This window comes from Lepisma saccharinum, chromosome 30, assembly GCF_977018435.1.
Source record: "Lepisma saccharinum chromosome 30, izLepSacc3.1, whole genome shotgun sequence".
In the NCBI taxonomy this organism is placed as follows: domain Eukaryota; kingdom Metazoa; phylum Arthropoda; class Insecta; order Zygentoma; family Lepismatidae; genus Lepisma; species Lepisma saccharinum.
This window is the reverse complement of record NC_139258.1, coordinates 2,829,797-2,845,353: the sequence shown is the minus strand read 5'-3', so window position 1 is coordinate 2,845,353 and position 15,557 is coordinate 2,829,797. Positions and strand designations below refer to the sequence as shown.

The 15,557-nt window shown below is 38.5% G+C and overlaps 1 protein-coding gene across 1 annotated transcript in view; it reads right to left on the bottom strand.

Annotated features, from left to right (window-relative positions):
- The window catches only part of LOC145981804 (uncharacterized), a 107,437-nt gene that overhangs the window by 70,909 nt on the left and 20,971 nt on the right, over positions 1-15,557 (bottom strand). The window lies entirely within an intron of this gene.

The window sequence follows — 15,557 nt, the reverse complement described above, 5'->3', positions numbered from 1 at the left end:
CCTCAGTAAGTACACGTGGGTTTTTCTTTCCACTTTTATTCGGAACTGACCCTGTTACTCTAAACTTTTTTACAAGGTTTAATATAGTGGTCCTATGTGGAACGGGAACACAAGGAAATTTAGTTACAAAACGTCGTCGCACTTCTCCACAATTCCTCTTTCCGAAGTAACACTCGACAAGATAAATCCTTTGTTGTAATGTAAACTTTTGTGGTGCCATATTAAGCCACAATCTTCAACACATGAACACGACACAACACAACTTCCGAGGGAGGATTATACTGGCGTCAGTCTGCAACGTCAACAGAAAGGGAAAGAGAGCGAAGGCAGGGAGCGAGAAAAAACAGACTGTAGCGTGCGACTGTCGCGGACCCGTTCACAGGGAAAGACAAGCGCTGACGCCGGACCGCTTGCCGCCGAGTCTCGTAGCGAATGTCAGGGAATGCTATATATACAGGGTGTCGCAAAACTCTTTCAACAACGCTTGGGTGCTGGTAGATATCATAAAAACAAGTAACTTTTCCCTATAAAGTTTACCTCGGAAGCGCTTAGTTTCTGCGCTATAAGCGCTTAAAATCTATCCTGTACGTATGCAACCCAACACAGCAAACGCTTGCTCTGACATAACTACCAGGGGCGCGTGGCAGGGTTACCACTAGCGTTCCTCGTTAAGAGAGACGACTTGAAAACAGCAACCTGGGAGTCTTGCCTGAGCAAAATCCAAAACATTAATGGTACTTGCGATGTTGTAAGAAACATTGACAGTACTTTTAAACTGACAAATAATGGGCAGACTGAAATTCAAGATTACTCATTCTAAAATATCTCCATAATTGATTGATTGATTTGGTTTATTTTAATTTGCTTTTCTGCCACTTTTGTCTAATCGCGAAGATGAGGATGATATGATGAAATAACAAATGACACCAATGTCTAGGCCATATCTCACGTCTCCCTTGCAATTGTTGATATCGCATGATACACGAAACACTCCGTGGTGATGTGGTTAACACAGTTCGCTACGGCGCCAGGTATCTCGGGTTTAAATCCTGGCCTAGACATTGGTGTCATTTGTTATTTCATCATATCATCCTCATCCTCGCGATTAGACAAAAGTGGCAGAAAAGCACATTAAAATAAACCAAATCAATCAATCAATTATGGAGATATTTTAGAATGAGTAATCTTGAATTTCAGTCTGCCCATTATTTGTCAGTTTAAAAGTACTGTCAATGTTTCTTACAACATCGCAAGTACCATTAATGTTTTGGATTTTGCTCAGGCAAGACTCACAAGTTGTTGTTTTCAAGTCGTCTCTCTTAACGAGGAATGCTAGTGGCAACCCTGCCACGCGCCCCTGGTAGTTATGTCAGAGCAAGCGTTTGCTGTGTTGGGTTGCATACGTACAGGATAAATTTTAAGCGCTTATAGCGCAGAAACTAAGCGCTTTCGAGGTAAACTTTATAGGGAAAAGTTACTTGTTTTTATAATATCTACCAGCACCCAAGCGTTGTTGAAAGAGTTTTGCGACACCCTGTATATATACTAGGTATAGCAGCAATGGTTAATTGACGTGAACAATGTAGCATTTGACACAAGTTTGAATTACCATTGAAATTTCAATTATAAAAATACCCCCCCCCCAAAGCTCCAAAGTTGAGTGGACATGAGTCCAGAAACAGACCTGTGGGCACCCCTATCCCTATATACTTTTTTCTTCATCTAATGGATTCAATATGGTGGATTTAAGGTGTAAACTTTTTACATATATTTTAGAAAAATATATAAATGTTGAATTTTATATTATTTGAAGGTAAAAAAAATCCCCCCAAAAAATCTTGATGGCGCAATCTGCGCCACAATACCCCCCTTGTGGACACCCCTGCTGACAGCACCAAACTTAATCCCCATAACCAACTTGCATGCATTATTTTCACAATTACAATTCTAATAATGACTACGTTCTTGGGTTAGGAGGCCAGGTTTAAGGCTATCAGCAACCCTTTTTCGCGATTTGTTATCAGCTGGATGTGCCCCGCACCATCGATCCACTTTATTCCCGTGAACAGATACATAGACATTCAAAATAGAAGTACGCTTCAGACTTCAACAATCACAAGTTTCTTGCGCCTAAAACTTGTTATTTCTGTTGTTAGCCTAACTAAAATATGAAGTGTAAAAAGTGATTTTGTGCAGCAATGATGCGACCACACCATAGGCGTAACTTGGCGGTGACAAGGGGAGCACTTGCCCCACAAATTTATTAAAATTTACAAGTTAATGGAATTTTTGATAACCCCCTAGTACATGAGGAGCAAATTAATTGTATGGTTTCGCAAATATAACAGTATTTAACAAAGTAGACCTATTTTTATGGGATACAAAACTTTTTGATTCAGCCTTCTCCCTCAAAAATTAAACCCCAGTTTCGATTCTGCCCCTCCAAAAATGTTAGGTGGTCCAAAGTTACGCCCATGTTCTTCGGAGTGTTGTTTATCAACTGTTATTGATTTAATGCACCATTATTTATGGACGAATAGGAAATGTAGTGGAAAGTAAGTCTCATGATTTATATTATAAAGCGCTATCGGTAATTTAGATTTGGCAATACTGCTTTGATGGCAGTGAAACTCGGGTGGGCTATTCGATATCTCGTAGTACGAATCACGTGATACATATTTCCTTGTTCTTCACTGAACTGTGCGTGTTCTCCACTGTGATTCTGCTTTTTAACCTGTGCTGAGAAGGAAATTATCCGAATGTACTGAAATTTGAGGTGTATGAATTTTGCAAGCGAGAGTCCGGAGTATATTTTCTTTTGTTGTTCTTCGTGTTTGTAGTATGATTCGTGTGTTGCTCGTCACATTTCGCCCTGTTACCACGCAGTGAATAAAGCTTATTTTCAAGGTATGTACTGTGCACGGTATATCTTCACGATGTTTTTGTTTCATTTGATCAATTTTTCTTAGGTTAGGAGTGTTGAGTTTGGTTCTGTTGCTAGCATGACGTTTTTGTTACGATTGATAGGTTTGAAGTTGTTAGTAATTTTACGTTTTCGTTATATTAGGAGTAATGCGGAGGCTTGATGCTAATACGATTTGCCGATTTTTTTGTGCCTCATGTGTGTGTTATCAGCGCCGTTCTGACAAAAAAATGTCAGGGATAGTTTTATTTTTTTAGATATGAATCTACAATACCGGAAGTATCTCCAATTACTTTCAAATTCGGCATACTCACTAATTTTGGCCTCGTAATCACGAATCTGCAGTTAAAAATTGGCGGTCACGTCTAGAAATTGCAAAATAACCTTGTCAATTACCGCTATGATTCTCCATACACTAACATGGAAACTATATGAAGACGTCTTCCTTTCCGCACAACGATCTTGCTACCAACGTTGCTCAAGTGTTGTGCAATAAGTGAGATCGTTGATTTGCATGTGAGAAAATTGCATCTTGAGCCCACGTTACATTCGCTTTTAAGTATGCAGATACACATTTACAGGTTTAGTGTTGCAATTTGAGACAACATTGCAGTATTTGTAAATAATTGACGGTGCTTAGTAATCTGAAAGTTTCCTGTCGTAAGCTAGTGAATTCCAAAGAGTTAGTTACGACCAGCCGCCACTGCAAGCGACACGGGCCTCTCCAATCTATGAAGGAGAATTCAAACGGAAGCGACACGTGTCGCTCTGCTGTGAAGTCTCCCTAGGAAAGCATTCAGTGCGTATGCGCGACCAGCAGACCGAGGCGACACGAGACAAATGCATAGTCCCGAGCTACAAGCGACACGTGCAACTTGTCGTGTCGCTATGGTACGAAAGGTAGCATATATTTCTGAAGCCTCGTTTCCAAGTGACACGTATCAGTTAGAGTGCACGTCAAATCTCCTGCATATGGCGATAGCCAATAGCAGCGTTCTGCAGCGGTGCCATGTCGAAATCTCACACTGAAAAGAGACAGCGTGGTTGAGCGAAACGCCTTGTCATGGGGAGCACGGCAACACCGCACGTCTGTGATTCGCTCGTGCTGTTCAGCCGTTCAAGGCCATATGCAGGAGATTTGACGCGCACTATAGTTCCGAAGCCTGCAAGCCAGTTCACCAGGCAAATTCGGGACAAATATACATGTGTAGCAACGGCTTATCAGCTTTGCGTCGGTGGACCGGCTGCTTCAGGACATCAGAACGGTAGGAGGAGTGCGTCTTATCAGTTAGACCGTAAGGAACAGGTTGAGAGATTGGGACTTGAGAGCCAGATGACCCATTCGAACAACCCGTCTGGCGCGGTGCAAAGCAGGAAATCTGATGTTTTCCCGTCACCAAGGAAATTGCCAACTTCGATACTGTAGAATGGGCATCGGGACCGAGGGGACAGTCTAACGGACCCGTAGACCTCTCATCGTTCATTTGTACTTACAAGGAAAGCAGAACGCTTGTTGTCTTTATTGTTAATAACAGAAATAATGTTCATTTAGTTATCATTCGAACAGAAAAAGGAGCGATTTTACAATACCGGACTCTTCTCAAATTTCGTTCATACTAATTTAGGGCTCCTAATCACGAATCTGAAGTTAAAATTTGGCGCTCACGTATTGAATTTGCAAAAAAGGGGATCCGTGATGGCAACAGACAATGCACACGATTGCTCATTATTTTAACTATTTTTGCCTAACTTGACCTAACCTAACCTCACCGTGAATGGTTTGTGGGGCACCGTAAAAAAATGTCAGTAAATAATGAGCAATCGTGCATTGTCACGGACCCCCTTTTTTTGGAAATTCCACACATGAACGCCAAATTTTAACTTCAGATTCGTGATTAGGAGCCCTAAATTAGCGAGTATGCGAAATATGGACGGAATTGAAGAAGGGTCCGGTATTGTAAAATCATACCCAGAAGGACAAAAGTATCGAAAAAATAGTCTAAAACACAGAAACAAAGTTATTTATTCATAATCTATTTATTTCACTTCGCTTTTCTGCCAATTCTGGCTAATCGCGATGATAAGGATGAGTGATGATATGATGACATTGATGAAGGGACTCTCACAAAGAGCATCCATGCCCACGCCGGGATTCGAACCCGGGACTCATGCCGTCATAGCGCGTTCTGATAACTGCTCTCCTTCCGATGTCGGCTCTTGGACGATGTGTATAAAAATTAATAACAAAATACAGTAACTATATGAAAAGTAAAAAAAAATGGAAATCACTTGTGCCTATTCACTCATCTGGTAGATCGCGTAGCAAAGTTTCCCCATTTGCATAATAATAATAATAGCCGGACCCAGTGTTGCCACAATATGAGGGCACAATTTCCCTTTCCAAGGGGTAAAATTTCCCTTTTTGGATCAATTTTTACCTTCACCTAAGCAAATCATACAATAATAATAAGTATTAGTAGTGGAATTAGCAGTACTTGTAATTGTTATTATTATTAGTGGTGCTGGAAGCAGTAGTACTAGTATTTCCGTTGTTCCATGTCCATGTGAATTAAAAAATGTTAAATTGATCACATACATGTCACTTTCATCGCTTCCTGATCAGATGTCCCAGGTTTGGATCCTGGTCAGGAATCCATTTAATCGTTAATCCTCATCGTTGCTATTATCCGAAGGTGCAGAAAAGCGACACTTAACAGAATTATAAATAGGTACAGACTATATTCAAGGGAGCAGAAAAAATAACAGAAAACATAAAAATGTGAATATGAAACTAGAATTTAACATATACTGTAATAATGTAATCACATGTCTTAAAATTTCCCTGAAATTGTGGTATTTTTCATCGAAATTTCCCTTCATGTGGCAACACTGGCCGGACCCTGTGGCCGAGAGGTTAGCACATCGCGCTCCGACGCCAAGGGTCCCGGGTTCGAACCCCGCTCGGGCTTGGTTGTTTGTGAATGTCCATTCATCAATTTCATCACTCATCCCCATCTTCGCAAATTAGCCAAGAGGCACAAAACGCGAAGTAAAATCAAATCAATCAATCAAGCATAATAATAATAATTTACGATTTAATTGGTTTATACTTATAAATTTGTATGAGTTATTATTGTAAAATAACAATTATAACCATGGTAATAATTATTAGCTATTGCTGTTATTTCTACTATTTAAGTTTTATTATTGGCCTGAACCCCGTACAAAAATTTCTTGCGACATCCATGTACTGGTTGTGTTACTCCCAGACGAGACAAAATCGCCCGCTTTTTGCCATGTGCTGTGAAGGAAATGAACTAGGGATTTCAATTTTCGAAAGTGAAATTTTTCGATTTTTCATTTTTCGCAATTTTTTTCGGTTTTCGTAAATTTTTTCGTTTTTCTAAAAAAATCGTTTTTCATTTTTCCCAAAATATTAGGTTTTTCCAATTTTTTGTTTTTCGATTTTTTCATTTTTCGAAAAAATATTTTTTCCTTTTTCAAAAATATTAGGTTTTTCAATTTTATTTTTCGATTTTTTTCATTTTTCGAAAAATAATTCGTCTTTTCGTTTTTCGTGCTCTGTTTTTAGTTTTCTAAAAAGGGATTTTCGCTTTGGAATGTTTCGAGCCATGATTGCTGAGTAGTGCTGCTGAATAGAGGTGTGTGTGACTGCATGACACTATTTACCTAAAGATACTACAGCACATGGTAGCCAAATCCACCTTATAAAGGGAATCTTCGAAACTGAATTTTTTGATTTTTAGGGTTTTTTTTAAAAAAAAATTATCGAAAACAATTTCATTTTTCGTATCGAAAAATTTTTCGTTTTTTGTTTTTCGAAAAAAAAAATCGTACTTCCCTTTCTGTTTTCGAAAAGAAGATTTTTCGATTTTGAATTTTTCTGAAAGTGAATAGATTCAGGGTGGTTCTGCAGTGGTGCGAGGCGGTGGCGTCGTTACACTCTTTGGCGCCATTTTTTACATGTTTGTGCGAAAGTACACGCCTCAAAGCTCCATTAGGAAGCGAATAGGAAGTATATTGTGTACGATTTTGAACTCATTAAAGAAATCGTGCGACGACATATGGTCACCGTGGTCATTAAGTTAGATGGATCTCCATGGCTCCATAAACTGGCCATCAGGAATGCATTTGTGTCACCTACCACAACAGCCATAACAGCCAGCATACACCTATAAAGAAGCCATTAAGAGTTGGTAAAAAAAATCGGGCATCGGATATTAACATCCTTGTCCTCTTTTTCGAATGTGTGGTTTGCGCGCCACTGGCATAAATCATATAGCTGAAAACAACAGATTTCGCCAACGGCACCATTTTTTCCCACTTGGAATCCGAGCCATTTAATGCGAACAAGTAAGTGTTGCCATCTCTGTAAGCGATCTTCCCCCAATACAAATTGTGTAATGACATGTTTGTGGCAAATATCAGCCGAACAGGGTTTGCACTGTGCATTTTTCATTTTGTTATTTTTTTTTTCTGTGTACGACAATTAAGAAAGGGTAAGATTCACAGACAATAAGGAAAATCAATATCTCTATGCAATAACAAACACTTCATGTGATATTTCATAAACATTACAGATAAAACGTTATAATTTGGCAGACTGTGCAACAGAAATCAACTTCAGTCGAAGGCGCAGCCACAATTTTTTGTCGGGCTGTGGGGTGTGGTAAATACCTGTTACTACATTCATCTGTTTAGCATACAACGTTGCATCTATATTCCTGTACACATTACTCTTGTAATCAAGGGGTCTCGGGTTCGATATCCGGTGGGGAGAGATAGTGGTTCGGATCCCACTTGAAGTCCCGATTAGCCTTTCTGTGCATAAAGCAGACTTTTAAAAAAAACTCACTCATTCACATTATGGTATGCTGTATTTGTAACACATGAAACCAGGGTTGTTACAGGTCCAGGAATTATAAATAAATTCAATTCCGGTCCAGGAGAGAAAATCAGCAAGTGTAAATGAGATCTGGACCGTATAGAACCTTTTTATCTGTAAATTAATTCAATTCGGTCCAGTAACCTTTTTTCGGAGCAATTTAAATACGGTCCAGGAACCTTCTTTCCAGTTCATTTTAAATCCGGTCCAAGTTCCGTATTGAAATGAAACAATACGTAACTTGGACCGAATTTAAATTGTACGAGGAAAAGGTTCCAGTTCTGTTACGGAACCCATTAGAATTTATGGGTCCCTGGACTTTTAACAACCCAGCATGAAACTATGTTCGATGTGGGAGTTGTTATGTGGGACAAGTTTGCTCTGATCTTGGGGCTAGCTGGGGGATGCTCCAGGTGTTTACATGGAGCCAACGAGGCGGCTGGGGAGGATACTTTGTGGATCCCCCTCCCCCCGAAAGACTTACCAAGTACTAAAATTAAGTAATGAAAATATTAGGATTTGTTGTATAATCGATGGTTATTAATTTCCTCTGAACGTTTTAGAAGGCAAGGATTATATTGGGATCATACGGCTTTGAATGACATTACAAAGAAGATTTATGTACACTAGTACTCAATATGCATAAAATATTAATCAGAAACTTACGTTTCTCCAACTACACGTAACATCATATTTGTTATTCGATAACTATTCAATTCTTCCATCTATTTGACATTAATTTCATTGCCAAGGCACTTGTGTTTATGTAAGTTATTCCGATCTTAACTACAAAAGCTACGTAATGAATATGCGCTGTTATTTCTATTCTTATACAGTCTTTTTACCTATTCGTGTAATAATAATATAATAATTTATGTATTGTAATTAGTATTAATTTGATTTAATATAATTATTTTAATTTTAACATTATTATTATTGAGGCACTTGGTACCCCACCCCCTTTTCGAAACATATCTCTAGATAGGATTCGGCACAATTGATGAGAAGATATTTCACAAGAAAGTCTACCATCTCTACAAAAGTTGCATGTGAAAGTTGGATGCAATTTAAGGTGTGAGTATCTTTAAAAATTTCCTGAAAAAAAAAAGGTAAAGTGTTCCCCTGTGCATAGCACCACGCCATGAAGGCGTATAGGGGGTGTGGGGGTAACGCCCCACACTTTCTTGATCCGGTCGTGAGTGGGGGTGATGTGATCAGCATCACGCCCCTGACCGCCTTTACCCCCCAGGGTTTCCCCCAGGTACCCATGTTATTCGACGCTGGGTAGGCGCCGGGGCCGCTTCCACCGTTAGAAAAGTTCCCGGATTTGAACCGGCCGGGGATCGAACCCGGTTTCCTGAATTCGTTCTTTTTTCCAAAATTTTTGCTTTGACCTTAATTATTTTCAAGTTTTCTCTTTTTTTCTACCGATCCGAGGCATCTTTCAAATGCCATTATGTTTTGCTGGACCCAGAGGTTTCTGCCAAGTCAGATGAAAAACACGCAACAAACTCCACACTGCCAATTTCCACAAAGCTGCAGGCGTGCTGGGTTTAATGACTAAACGCACTGCTGACTGTTTCTCCCACTGTATACGGTCGAGTGCATACATACTCCTACCCGTCTGACATTTGAGTTATGCGCATCCTGTGCTATTAATATTTTTACTTTTTAGCGTACTAATAAGCACCGAACGGATTTATATGTAGTAAAAATGTGCTAAATGTGTAGTTAAATATGGACTTAAAAATTGTAAAAAAATATATTTCTAATAATATAAGACACTACATAAAACACATTACGCTTACATTGACACTAATTGTAAAACAATACAAATGTGTTTTATCTGTTTACAAAACAATGAATAACAAAATTTTATTGTAAATGTTCGAACGTGAATTTCCTAATGTTGCCTCTTAAATGGATTTATATGGACTAAAACTGCGTTCAATATCGCAAGAAGTCATGTGAGTGTCTTTCAAATTTGTAAGTTATTCGCAAGGAATTCACCCAACTTTCTCGGTTACACAGGGACGTGTAAGTTCTTGCGCGAATATGGAGTATATGTTGAGAAATGTTCGCAAATATGTAAGTAATATGTAAAAATAATTGAAATATGAGCCAAAATATACTTGATTTCATCTTCATACACAAATATGTATTTACATATAAATCCGTTCCCTGCTAATAAACAAAGCCATAACTCTGTGGCAATCCTAAACCCGAAGGCAGGCCCATACACAGGAATATTTTGTAAGGGGGGTGCACTTGTAGCAGTGTACAGCCTCAATGGTGCATTTAACGTTGAAAATTCGAGCATATTAGGTTGAAAACAATATATTTTCAACAACTTTCCCCTCTTCACATTTTTCGCTATTTGCACTAACAACATAGTTGTTGTATGGAGCCGGACATTTTTTTTGTATATGTAGGTATGTATGCATATGTATGTATGTATGTGTATCGGATTCACTGGCGTACGCAGAAGAGGGCTGATAGACCCCTTCCCGATATTTTGAGGAAAAACAAAATTTTCATATGAAAACAGTAAATAACTCGGGGAAAAAACAAATTCGTTAATTGAAACCCCGCCTTAAAATTAACCCAATTACAATTTCCATATCTTTGATCAACCTTCAAGACGAAGGTTAAAAATGGTAATTGTGAAGTATTTTACAGTGTATCACCTCCCCTATAACGTAGCTATGTAATATCCATCTTTACAATTCTAGACCCCTCTGAAAGAAAATCCTGCGTAAGACAGTGATCGGATTGTAGTACTATCGAAAGGTAATTTTTAAAACGTAACACACAATATTTCCTAAACAAGGCCATGCAAGTAGGGATGGACGATATCGGAAATTTGATATCGCGATATTTTCAAGAGAATATCGTTACAGACTAACTCTCAAACCCGAAGGTTTATGGCTGCAGCAACACAGGCCTTCCATCTGTCCCTATCCTGAGCAGATCTATCCACTCTTTTCCATCCCTACCAATTTCCTTTAGGTTCATCTCACAGACGATACGATATTTTCCCCGTATCGTAATATCGACGATATATCGTCGACACGATATATATGGCCAAAATATCATGACGATATATAGTGTGTTCCGTTCAAATCTCCCTAATTTCAATCACTATGAACGAAGTACGATGAATTGTGAACTAACTGGAACACCAAATGAAAGGCCAGATCTTCAAGTTTTGTTTTCATGACTGAAGTTGTCCATTTGCTCACTACGCAGCGCCACAGTCGCATAAATAAAAATGGCGACTGTTCAACAACGCGCGCAAACAGTGGTGTGGTATGCTGAGACAAAATCTGTGATTGCAACGCAACGAAATTTCAGACGAGTGTACGGAGGAGTTGCACCTGATGCTAAATCAATTAGGCTGAGGTTTAGTAAGTTTCTAACAACCGGCAGTGTGCTAAAACAATCTGGTGGAGCTCGCCGTCGTGTGTCAGAGGAAAAGGTGGAAGAAATTCGAGCGGGGTTTCAGAGACTGGACCTCTTCCTCTGGGGGTTAAGTCAGGGATCGTGTGTTTGCGACGCCAATGAATAACATCCCTAAAATATCGTGACGATATATCGCTAGTTGATATCGCCTGGGCGATATTTTTTTTAATATCGCGATATATCGTCTGTATGATATATCGCGCTCAACAATACATGCAAGAGTGCACAAGATTCCTTCTACCTACCTTACTATACTCAACTTTGCATCCAAATCACTTGATATTTGAGAAAGTTTTTCAGATGCATATAAATTAAGCATACGTGTTCCCTTTCTGATCTACACATCGTCCTTGCACTGTGCGAGAGTGCAAGAGATCAGGGAACAAGTCTCAACAATAATTAGGTTTTGAATGCACATTCTCATACTTCAGTGTGGTACTTTCTCTGTAACGTTCCTAAGTGCCTGGTTTTGTAGATATATGGTAGGAAACTGTTACCGGAAAAGTTACATCATATTAATTCATCTTGAGCATTTCTTCCACATAGAGATGAGTATTGTGTTGAAACGAGCGACAGTTCTCAACTCAAGAAGAAAAAAAAAAAAAAGGTGAAAGTTTTTAAAAATATGTATATTGCGTAGAAGTCCACTAACCTGCTTCATGTCGCACCAAAGCATTAAAAACTCCACGTTTCCTTGTTCTAGATGCATTTTACGCAAACAGCCTTTCACAATTCATTGTTATCAACTCGAATTCTTACTTTCAACTTGTGGGACAATTGTTGAAAAGGAAACAGAAGCGTTTAACCCAAATTATACTTTGAATTTCATGTAAAAATAAGAAATATTGTAGCTTGAAAGATTATGGTAAAAGGTGGACTTTCTCTGAAACGATTAGAAATTTAAGAACTGACTTGATGCAAATTGGCCACGGGTTTAGTTCAACCCTAATATGCTTCATCAGTAGTCAGTAAACTGTCAAACCTTTTATTCATCTCTTGGTGTACAGTGGGATCCATGAGTATTACCGTGCAAATTGTCCATGACTATTTTCATTAATTTTTCTCTTACAATCCTATGTGTTTTTAAGCGATGGATTTTTATGTATGTTGGTGGAGAAGTTGTCAACAGCTTGTTTTGAGTCTTCTTTTAATTCTTGAAGCTCTTATTTGATCAAATAAAGTGCATGAACACGGTGATGGACAATTTGCACGGTAATACTCATGGATCCCACTGTACAATATAGGTACATTTAACAATACAAACTGGGCCAAATTGCTCCATACAAAGGAATTTATCAGCATGGCACATCTCAATTGTACTTATATAAAACCGACAAAGTGTATATTAGACAATAGCTATTTCCTCAGGCAACTGCAATTCAATACGAGGAAAATAACTTACGTTGCCGAAACTTATAGATTCTCAAAATATCTAAAACCCAGAAATATAAGGCTTGTCCTAAGTAAATCTATGATTTGTATAATACGCGTACAATTAATAACCAGATATTAGATTACTCATTGCCATTAAGACTTTCTAAAAAAAATATAAATTCATTGTGCTCATTATTATCAGTAGTATATTCTATAATATAATTATACATGTAATTATTGCCTAATGTTCTTGAAAGACAAATGAAAGATGCAGATTGGTTAATTTCATTTTAATGTTTAATTGATTACTTCCCGGTTATAAGCAAGAGATCCCGGTGGAGGCACATTGCACAGTGGTTCGGAAACTGTAGGTCCAGTCCCGATTAACCCATCTGTGCATAAAGTGGTTGAAAATAATTCAAACAAAAAATTCAATTGATTGATTACTTTTGAGTTGAGTTAGTATTTTAAGTACGATTACAAGGCAACTATGTAATTGAATACTTGTATCATCATGTTTGTATGCATGCTAATTGTATTTTTCTGTTTATATTTTTTTATGTAATTCGAGGTTTTTGCCTCTGCTCAAGGCAGTAATTAAATAATTGAATAAATTAATAAATCTCAAGTAAAGAATCATCGAGGCTTGCGCATCCATAACACTGGAGACGTTCAACGTGATTGGTTGGAACGCCTACACGTGTGTATCCAGAATAGTGGCGGCCATATTGTGTAATGTGATGTGTAATTCCAGTGAAGCTGCTACGTTTGTAGACTTTTGGTCCATCCTGTATTTGTTTGGAAGTATATTTTGACTGGGGAGTTTTCTATGCAGTGAACGGGTACGGTTGAGCAAGAAAACGTGTGAGTGACTGATTTGTGGTCATAGCGTGAAACGAAGACACCATGACGTCACAAAAAACCTAAGTGAAGATATTATTTCATTTTTGTTACGTGCGAGTGCGTTGTTACGCAGCCGTGAAGTTACTATGTATAAGAACCCTTCAGTGCAACGGGGCCACGACAATTGGCTAATTCTGTCAGGGAAAAAAAAGCCACGTTCAACTTTAAAAATGTTAACTGTATTGAGTTACGAGTCTCAGCCGCCTCTCCGTTTTACAGCATTGTACTGTTTTTCCACAAAGATAATTATAATATTTCAACACGTTGACTGGTACTTAAATATGACAGTTTTATGGCAGTGGTCACAAACTATAGGTGCATTGCCAAACTTCAGCTTATATTTGATATAATTTTTATTAGCGTCACTTTTCAGGTATTTTTGGCTACTCGCAACGATGATAATGATATGATAAAGGGACACTTAAAAAGTACATCCATGTCCAGGCCGGAATTCGAACCTGAACCCGTAGCGTCGCAGTCCGCTGTGCTAACCCTGACACGTCCTTTCCCATTGCACGCACTAATATTTATTGTTATTAATTACCTTTTCTCTTGTACAAATGTTTATTGTTCTTTAATCTTAATTTCTGTAATTTACCTATCACTGATAATGTCAGGATAGTGACTAACCTGTATATACTTATCTTGTAAGAGCTGTTAACATGGCAATTACGAGTGTCTTTTGTCTTGACAAAAAATAGAATGATCAAGTTGAATTATAAGAAGTTTAATTTATTTGAGTGACATGGATTATATGTTAGGCATATAAGTATTTAATTTTCAAAGAAGTAAAATAGACTTCATTTTTCTTAGTGCAAACTTAACTTTGATTTTTAATTGACGAACTAACAGAGAGATATTACTCCATACCCTGAGAGGCATCACGCGAATGCTTTCTTTAGAGTTTTTCATGTGAACTTATTTGCTCATTTAGTTAAATCATGTTCTTTTGACTAAAGAGCGTGTCAACCCTTCCGCCATGGAGCTCGGGGAACTTGAGTGTATAGAACACTGTAATTGGGCATCTGTCTGATGTTTTCTGAATAAATACATAAACTCGCCCGTTCAAACTCTATTATTTTTACCTTATGGTTTAGTACCTTCAGCCAAAAATGTAGGCTCGACAAGGACTCGAACCGGATCTCTAACATACCGTGCAACTGCTCTATCAGCTAAGCTACCGAGCCAGTACTGGTCTTTCGCTGCCGATGTTTTACCCGTCTAGAATTGTGAGAGACCCTGAAAATCGTTATTAATTAATACAGCTTTCGCCACTGAGCTATTTCGATCTTTAAGGCAGGGTTGTTTAAGGTCCAGGAACTCATAAATTCTAATGGCTTCAATTGGGTTCCGCTGGAGGACAGGAACATTTTTTCTCGCACAATTTAAATTGGTTTCATTTCAATACGGATTGGATTGATTTGTTGTTTGTAGTCCACTTTATGCACAGTAAGGCTAATCGGGACTGGACCTACAGTTTAAAGTGGGATCCGAACCACTATGTGCCTCCACCGGGAATCGAACCCGGGACCCCTTGATTACAAGGCGGCGACGCGTTTCAATACGGAACTTGGACCCTTTTTAAGCTGATCCGGAAAGAAGGTTCCTGGACCGTATTGAAATTCATCCGGGGAATAAAGGTTCCTGGACCGAATTGAAATACTTTACAGATTTTTTACGGTCCAGAACCCATTTACGCTTGCCGATTTTCTCTCCTGGACCGGAATTGAATTTATTTAAAATTCCTGGCCCTTTAAGAACCCTGCTTTAAGGACGAAGCTGGAACTTTGAGCGTGTCGCCAGAATAATGGAGAACGGCATTAAGCGGGAAGGTGAAATTTATAATATATTATTATTTCAGATACACTTGGTTCGATGAGTTTGAAGCTACATCCGGAGTTCCCCAAGGCTCTAACCTTGGTCCCTTATTCTTTCTCATGTACATAAATGATCTTCACGAACATCTGAATCAATCGGGTAAACTACTTT